Source organism: Vicia villosa, linkage group LG5 (genome assembly GCF_029867415.1).
Source record: "Vicia villosa cultivar HV-30 ecotype Madison, WI linkage group LG5, Vvil1.0, whole genome shotgun sequence".
NCBI lineage: Eukaryota > Viridiplantae > Streptophyta > Magnoliopsida > Fabales > Fabaceae > Vicia > Vicia villosa.
The window spans coordinates 20,151,518-20,160,269 of NC_081184.1; positions in this window are offsets into that span (position 1 = coordinate 20,151,518).

Here is an 8,752-nt window from a genome sequence, read left to right on the forward strand (position 1 = left end):
AAGGAGTGGCACATTATGGTACTCTCCACAATGGTCAATGATAGTGATGTCTTTTTGAAAGAAGTTGTTCCACCGGATATCTGAATGAGACAAAGACATAATCCTGCGAGACCATTGCATCCTTTGTTCGTTTCTCAACACTGATCGGGGAAGGTGTAATGTAAACCATCTAGCCAGTAGTGGTACACAACACATAAGAGTTCCTCGTTTCTTCATGGTACGAGTGTGTATGGAATGTAGAATGTCTCCCAGCAAGGTAGGTACCGGGTTGCGGGTTAGGAAAATGTTGATAACGTGTACACTTATGAACTGGTCGGGATTAGGGAATAAAACCAACCCATAGGTCAATAGAGCCACAACTTCTTCAAAAGCTAGGTAACTTCTATTTTTTAGTAGTAATCGAGCTTTTTCCATTAAGAACTTAGCGAGCAAACCCTTGACTCCACTCTTTGTTTCCCAATTGGACTCGATTTCTGACTTTCGTAAATGTAAGGCAGCAGCAATGATTTCAGGTTTTGGAATCTTTTCTAAACCAGTGAAAGGTAATTGATCTCGAACAGGTAACCCAATCAATTCAGAGAACTCTTCCAAAGTGGGTACTAACTGGTAATCAGGGAATGTAAAACAATGGTGTTCGGGATCAAAGAACTGGAATAGGACCCGTATCATGTCTTCTTCAAATTTTGAGGTAACCAAATGGAGTAGGTGACCGTGCTTTTCGGTGCATTGAGCATTTCTGGGAAATTCTGATATTAAGTCCTTAAGTTCAGATGGTACTGTTGAGATGTTGATCCGGACATAATCTCTGGTAGCGGGAGCCATTACCTGTAACAACAGAACAAAGGTAAACTCTTCGATCCTTGAAATGATTAGTGAGAAAATGATATGTTTATGATGTCTATGATGTCATGATGTCAAACATGTGGCAAACACAAACAAACCAAACAATAGCCTTAGGTTTAAAGGCTTGCATAAAGTTGATAGGTGATACCCTCCCCACTGAAGTTGAGTTGGTTTAAACCTGTCTTAAAATAGTATTCGGGTTCTATGATCCTTGGAGACAACATCTCAATACGGCGCTCGGACGGCCGATCAAAATATTCCTCGAGGATAACTAACTTCGATCAATTTCAAAGCTAGTCACTTAATAAGCCACAAGTCAAGTTCAACTAAAGGTTCTAAGGCAAATTAGTGTTTAATGACATTTCAGAAGCCTAACATACTCCTTGATCGTTTTCAAGGGATATCAGTACAGACCAAAGTGTCGCACTAACGGGGACTACCAGATCAACCGTATCGGTACATGCCGTACAGTTTCCTTGGTCTATTGTCACATACTTAAGGTATCTCGAGATTCGGGTTAGAATCTTTCACACAAGTAAATACCCAAACAAACCTTTTGAAAAATAGAGCAAACAAGACAAGCAATTGAAAACATCGAAGTGATCTAAACTCTAAGGTAACCCCTTTTGAAAACATTTTGTTTTTGAAGTCCCCAGCAGAGTCGCCAGTTCTGTCGCCCTCGGTTTTTTATATCTCGTGAGATACGAACTGACTCTTCTTTTATTTTTTGAGTTTTGAAAATCAGAGAGTCGCCACCGACTTTTATTTTATCCAATTAAGGAAAGGTTTATAAAAGAAACAGAAAAAGACCTTTAAGAGATTTTGGGTTCGGGGGTAAGTTATACAAAGGGAAGGTATTAGCACCCCTTTGTATCCATGGTTATCCATGGGCTCTTAATTGCTTAGCTCACTTGTTCGAATCATTTGTCTTGCCTTGAAATGCTTGTATATGGTTTTAAAATACCTTTGTAAATTGACTTTGTAATGATCCTTGTGCGGATGTATACAAAGTATTTTATCTTTCGAAAGATGTTTTTTTGAAAAAAAGATTTTTAACTTTGTAATGATCCTTGTTTGGATATATACCAAGTATTGTCTTTTTTGAAAGTTTTATTTTGAAAAAAACAGTGAATATGTGAGACATTTGTTGTTTTGATTTGAGCAAGCAATTAGGAGATCTACCTTAGATTTATAAGGTCCTTTCCTATTTCTTTTAGAAAATTCTCCTTTGACCGGATGTAAACAAAAGTTTGGATTTGCATTTGAAACAGTAGAATTGATTTTGAAAAGAGTAACAAAGGGATTACCCTAAGAGGTGCAAGTGTGATCGTGTTATGATTTTCAGGTATTTTTGTCTTTGAATTTAGTGATCTAGCGCTTCAGTTATTATCTTTGACATACACGCAATTTAATATGTACAGAAATTAAAGTGCGGGAATATAAAATGCGGAAAGTAAATCTACGCTATTACATGGCTTCGGGAGGGGGATTACAATAATAATCGGGAGCATGAAAACTAAAACCCTAAGATAAAAATCCTAAGTCTAAGTTTATTTTAAACCTAAGTTATTTTTTTTTTATGTTTTTAACTAAATTAAGAGTCTAATTTAACCTAATTAAAAGACTAAATGATAGAAAAAAATCTAACCTAATTTAATTAAATCTAAATTAAGTCTAAACTAGTTGTCAATTAATTTTAAACTAAAACTAATTTTTTTTGTAATTTTTGGAATTGATTTTAAGGTTATACTAAATTAATTAAACTAATTAGTTATATTAAATAAATTAACCTAATAAAATAATAATATATATTTTTATTATATTCAGAAATTAAGTGATAAAATATAAAAACCTAAATCTAAAAGAAAAATAATTTTGAGTGATTTTGATTGGTTGATATTTAATTAAAAGTAAAAAAAAAACTAATTAATTAAGATGGCAGGGGGGGTGTATTAAGCAGTTTGGAAATTGAATTGAAATCAATTGTTTTTGCGTTTGGGCCTTTAAAATGTGGGGTGTGAAGAGCAATACGCATGGGCCCAATTCAATTGCTTCTATTTTTTTTCTTCTGAATTTAAGTCTGGTGGTGTTTACGGTGATTTCCGGTAAACAACCGCTAGTCTTCCAAATTATAATAAATATGATTTGGTTACTCGCAGGATCGACTAGATTGATCCTAGGACATAGTAAAAAAGATTGTTATTTATGAAGATGATTCGAACCATGTTTATGATTTGCCTTGAAAATAAGAATTACTCAATCGAAACAATAAAGGTTAGCAATCACTTGGTTATACACGTAAATATAACTTCCGCGAAAGGTAAGTCAAGATAAAACATAAGATAAAAACTGTAAAAGTGCAAGAATCTTAAAGTGCAGAAATGTTAAATACTTCAAAGATAAATAACATGAAAAATAAAGAGTGCTGGAATGTAAATGGCAAGAAGTAAACGAAATGCAATAATATCGAAAGATACTTGAAAATAAAGGAAAATACACATGTATTAAAATGGTGGTGGTGTCATACGTACATTTCTCAGTGAACTCTTTCTCTTAACACTTGATACTTGAGTAATATGTGAGTGATTTGTACAAAATGAACACACTGAATCCTAACATTAGAACCCTTATTTATACTAGTTTCGACCCTAACGGTCCTACGCTAATCTAATGCCACGTTTCTCATGAGAATCCCTGGAAAGCCATCTGGCTCTGGACAGTTATGCAAACTTCTTCGAATTTCAAATCCTCCCGCCTGAATCCTCCTTCGACGCGTGGCAATATAACTTAACATTAAAATACCATGAAAACACGCTAAGCATCAGTACTTAACATATTTCGTAAAATTTGTCTAAGTCTCGAAGATATACACTCCTACGAGCTTCAGCATTCACTATCTTCGTTATGACTTAAAATTCTTCATCCTCGAATCATGGCCATTAGGAGCCATTTTATCTTCAAAAACGGTCATCAGCAACCACCCTCCTTCGATTCTTCACCCTTCGAAGGATCATATTTGCAAAACGAAATCTTCAGCTAACAAATTGCCCCTAATAAATGCCTGTTTCGAAAAACAAGAGAAATAGGCGTTTCTTGTCGTCATAAGATTTCGTCCCTTACTTATCTTTGAAAGTTCCAAGATTGTTTAATTGACGTCATAATCATTGATGACCCTGTTTCCAAAACGTCTTGTCATTTTCAAAGATGTCTTCTCATAACTTACATTCCCACGTTCTGACCTTGCTAACTGATCATTACTCCTATATACTAGGAGTAAGGCTAGTAATTATTCGACCGCCATTGGATTAAATCATCGTTCGCCACGTGTCTCTTGGCTTTTACCCAAAAGATTTTGAAAGGGTTTCCGTTAAAAACCTTTAAATACCTGACTCAGTTTCCTCATACAACCTTCACTCTTATTTCCTCATTCTTTCTTTAGAAGAGAACATCTTTGGTCACTTCCAAACCCATTTTCTAAATCAAACTCATCCGTGGCTTCTTCAGATGTTCTTCAACCTGTTCTAAAACTTCAACATTCTACCCAGATAGGGGAGCAAGAACACATACCAAACCCTAACACTGCAGATGCGCGCGCTATTTACGCTTCTCAGGTAATCATCCCTTTTGAACTTTCTGGAAAACCTCAGGCTTTTATGGGTCCGTTACCAGGAGAAACTAGCCCTTCTCTGGATAAATTCTTTCCCGCTTATTATAAAACTAGACCTCTAGTTAGTAAGAATAGGATAGATGAAGATGGACACCCATCTTTAGGAGAACCTGATAATGCAGCAGAAGCTTCTACTGCAACCCCTTTGGCTCTGGCAAAAATTAGGTTAAATTATATGACCAATTTCGTGAAAGTGTTTAGGTCAATCCCGTTAGCAAAAGATCCTGAACTGTGTTATGCTTGGCTAACGAAAGTAGAAGGAAAAAAACATCCTTCTGGAAAACACTAGGAATATATGATTTAATCCAACTATCAAAAATGGGATTAGAGTATAACCAAACCATGTTAGTAGCAGCGGTTCACTTCTGGGATGCTTCCCACAATACTTTCCATCTTCCATGTGGAATGGTTACCCCTACTCTCTTTGACATAGCTGCTATCACAGGGCTTCGACCAACTGGGGAAACTTTTGGCCCAAATGATATGGATACTGACACCATTAATTTTAACGAGGCAACAGTTACTTATACTGCCTTCATTCAGAAATATCATGATACAACGCAGGAAGAAGTCTCCGACGAGGAGCATATTGCTTTCTTAGCATTATTGCTCTCAAGGTGTGTTTTCTGCTCCAGATCCATACAAGTTGCAAAGAGATATCTTTGCATGGCTAATCAGCTACATGCTGGAAAAAGACTAAACCTGAGCCAATTAATCTTAGGATTCCTTTACGAGAACCTTGGTGAAGCCACGAACCTTACTAAGAACTACAAAAGTGGATCTTTTCTCTACGCTGGTCCTTTCTGGTTATTGCAGTTGTGGCTTAATGCCACTTTCGAGACTCAGCTCCCATTTCGAGGTGTTGTGATCGAAGAAGATCCAGATATTAAAAATCGAACTGTAGAAGGAACCAGGTTGGCTTCACTAACCCCAAAAGAAGAGACTGGGAAACTTCGCGAGCACTTTCTAGCATATGTCATGATGTTTGCTCGGTGTCATCAATTCAGCCCTTCGATGGCTCCGTTCGTAAACAGGACAGTGGGTCCCGAATGGTTCACTCGAAAGTTTCCACCAACATCTCAAGATCAAGAGACTGAATCTATGACTATTTGGGGAGCTTTCCTTACCCCAAGGTTATTCTATCACCGTCTTCGCCCCTCCAAAAGCCAATATGTTCTCCTCTGTTACCAACCAAATTTGGTATCAAGGCAATTTGGATTGGTTCAAGTAAAACCCAAATGTTTGTATGACAAAAGGAACCATATGTGCTTTCACACCTTGTACTTATCCGAAGAAGAATGTGAATCAAAGATTGCCAGATATACTGGCGTTACCCGTTTTTCTCCTGTTGCCTTCGAACCCGCTTTTTACTCCACTCCAGATTTTCATCAATGGTGGACGGAGTATTATACTACACAAATCTTTGATGCTGAGAATCTAACTAAGGAACTAACTGCAGCTTTTGCTGATGTGCAGGAAAAATTTCAAAAAGGTACTTCGACTCATATTAAAGAAATACAAGCCTTTCAAAAGTTCTTTGAAACCATTTACATGCCTGATGATCTTAGTCGGACCGTTCGCGAAGCCGCAGTCAATTTGCGTGAGAAGTTTTCTGCGAAATTGGATAAGTTGAAATTGCCCCCGTCTATTCGACCAGAACTGCGTTATGAAGTGGCTTTCGAACTTAATCCTCCAAAATTCCCTCCGCTGCCAAGTGCTGATTTTGGTGTGGCTCTGAGCCCTCCTTTTCCAGACTGGTTTGTGTGTGGGAATGTCTTAAAAATTCTTCAGGAAAGCACTAAAAAACGCGTTGCGCGAGTGGTTCCGACTAAGCATACCCTGGATACTTTCAAAGGGCATCTTCATATAGATCTTAAACATGTTAGCGTCTTAACTCCAATACCTGAAGGTTTGGGTTTAGACAATCTTTCGACTAACTCTTCTTATTCCGTTAAAATGCTGATTCCAAGTTTTATTGCAGCTGTTGCTCTAAGGAAGAAAGTTAAAGAAACTTCTACACAAAAAGATTCTGGAGCATCGAAGAGCAACAAGCCAAGTGAGAGTGATTCTGTCACTACTGATAAGAAACCCACGGTATATCCATACTCTATATTTTTAAACAATGTATAACCTGTGAGTAGTGCTCACTTTGTTCACTCCACACTTTCCAGAGCTCGAAACCCCCGGTAGCTTTAAAGCGAAAAGCTTCCTCAACGGTTGTTTCGGATGATGAGGACAAATCTCCTCCCCGCACTAGGCAAGGACACAAGAAGAGACAAAAAGCTGTCACCCCTGTGGGCAAGGAGAAAGGGTCGGTTTCCTCGAAAGTTATTTCATCCAGTGACAAAGTGTCTTCTGAAGAATCACCTCTAAAGACTTCCAGCAACGTTCTTGTTGTCGAAAGTCATGATTCGAGCCCAGACAATATTCCAACCAAGGTACTTGGGTTTCAAACCATAATCATTTTGTTTAGGTACTTGGGTTTCAAACCATAATCATTTTATTAACTTTAACTTAATGATTAAATTAACTTTTACCTTGTTATTGCAGGATGATACTAGCACTACTACTTCCGGCCTTAAAGCTTTCAACTTTACCGTTGATGTCGATAAATTCCAAGGTAATCACAACTTCTTCATTACAATCAATAGACTCCTCAGAATCTTGTCACTATGATTAATTCTGGTTTGTTTAACGCAGATGTTTCTCAAAACAAATCTCATGTTCTCTCAACAGTTCTTGAAGATGCTAGGCCTCTTGCAACCATCTTTCCTAATGTGCCAATCGAAGAAAGCCATTCGACTGATGAATCCCCACCTACCCATCAAGGTAAAAACCAGGGAGAAGATCATCAATGCTCAGGTAGTGATAATGCGAATAAGCGACCAAATGGTAGTGAAGACACTGTGTCTGAACAAGATGCCATGGAGGAAATTTCTAAACCGGATAAAAACAGTCCTCAAGAAACTTCAACCTTTAAAACCATAGTTGTTCCTGGAACAACTTCGACGCCTATCTCTGCGAAACCTACTCTTTCAGAATTGGAACAGCTTAAGCAAACTGATCCTCTCAGCTTCCTAAAGGCCATGATGAATGCGAATACTATTTCGCCCTCTGAACTTGAGGTATCTCCAGCCGTTCCTACAGAATCTGGTGACAAAGAGGACACCCCTGATCTCCTTCATCAAATAAAAGAAAAGTTCTTTGAAACCAATCTTGTTGACGTCCTTAGTAAGAATCCTACCAAGAGTCATAGCTTGAATCAACTTTTGAAGAAAGTGGATCTGTTTCAAGTTTCAAAAGAAGTTTCAAAGGTGATTGTCTTGCTGGGTTCTCTAGTCGAACAACTCCAGGCCAATATTCTTCGAAAACAAAATGTCGACGAACAGCTGACTACGAAGATGGACTCTCATAATTCTTCGTGGAAATCTGCTATTGATGCAACCAAACAGGGTGAAGCCCTTAAGCTTAAATATTCGAAGAACCAGGAAGCATATAACGAATGTGAGAAGAACATCAACTCCTGGAAGCAAGAGATAAAAATGATCGAAGAGAAGATAAAGGAGGCTGAAACTCGTCAGGAAACTATTCAAAAGGCCAACCAACAAGATCTGCTCGACGTAGCACAATTGGGGATCCAACACTTCGAAACTGCCCAGAAGTTAATGCCAGAAATTGAAGAATTGAAGAAACAACGGGCGTTGCTTGAACTTCGTATGTCTTCATGGGAAGCTCAGTATTCGAAGATCAAAGATAGTCTCCCTAAAGATTTTAATTAGTTACCTCAAACCTTGTACTTCGTTATCATGCTGTACTTTTGCTTTGTAATCAAACTCTTCGCAGAATATATATGTATGCTTAACTTTTATCTGCTTAACTTTTATCTTCCACTTTGTCCATATTTTTGCAATACTCGCAAGCAGTGTCTTTAGCAAATCTTTCCAGATTTCGCCAAAATCTATTTTCTGATTTGCCACAGTAATTTTAATTAATGTAAAACACGTGATCTGACCATCCTTCGCACCCTTTAGCTTAGACTTGACGTTTCCACTCCCTTAGCCGTAATCATTATTAAGCGATGACGTCACTTTCTCCAGAACATCTCTTTAAGACGTGCGTGCATCAGTTTTTCATGACTGCATCTCAACTTCCAAGGGCGGGAAACGGCGGAAGCCATAACTTCTCTTTGGAATACCAAACGCAGTCTAATCAAACATTAAAAATTAAATCGTTCCACTCCTG